Here is a 775-nt window from a genome sequence, read left to right on the forward strand (position 1 = left end):
TTTTTTTTTTTTTTTTGAAGAAAGTAAGTTATGTTAGCATACGTGAAACGCACTGAGCTGACTGACTTCTGCACAAGTTAAGGGCACATAACCTCCTTCATTCTGGATATTATATTGTTAACATCAGTGTGTGAAATATCCAGCAGTTTCATTAACGTGTGTGTGTGTGTGTGTGTGTGTGTGTGTTGTGTGTGTGTGTGTTTGTGTGTGTGTGTGGGTGTGTGTGTGTGTGTGTGTGTGTTGTGTGTGGTGTGGTGTGTGTGTGTGTGTGCGTGTGTGTTGTGTGTGTGTGTGTTAACTGCAACAAAACCCTGTTAGGTGACTGTAGGTGACAGGCAAAGCTTCACTCATAGCGCTTCATGTCAATAAAGGATTATGAATTATCAGCCTCACATAGAAAGACACTGTGCACACCTGCTTTGGATTTTTATTTATTTTTTCTAAAAAATTAAGTAATGGATTTTCCATCCAGAGCCATCAGCTGTCATTAGGGGCACGCACACACACACACACACACAAAACTCTAAACACACATCACACTGATCAGCAAAGCACCGAACAGAGTCTCACAAATGTTTAGACAATTTATTTAGCAGCCATAACACAGTAGCAGCTGTCTTACCTGCAAAACTGTCTAACTGCTTTGCACTATACGATCCAGGATAAATTCTGCTCTATGAACTAACAAGGTGATATTCTTCTTGGGATGATGGAAGTTTGTCACCCATTACTTATGTGATTCATGCTGTTTATGGCATAAAAACAACTTCCCAAG

General features: G+C 40.1%; 1 protein-coding gene across 1 annotated transcript in view; it reads left to right on the forward strand.

Annotated features, from left to right (window-relative positions):
- The window catches only part of ppp2r2ab (protein phosphatase 2, regulatory subunit B, alpha b), a gene marked incomplete in the record, with an annotated part of 12,058 nt that overhangs the window by 9,127 nt on the left and 2,156 nt on the right, over positions 1-775 (forward strand).

Source organism: Morone saxatilis, unplaced genomic scaffold, assembly GCF_004916995.1.
Source record: "Morone saxatilis isolate NCDOM2014 unplaced genomic scaffold, NCSU_SB_2.0 Contig21, whole genome shotgun sequence".
Lineage (NCBI taxonomy): Eukaryota > Metazoa > Chordata > Actinopteri > Moronidae > Morone > Morone saxatilis.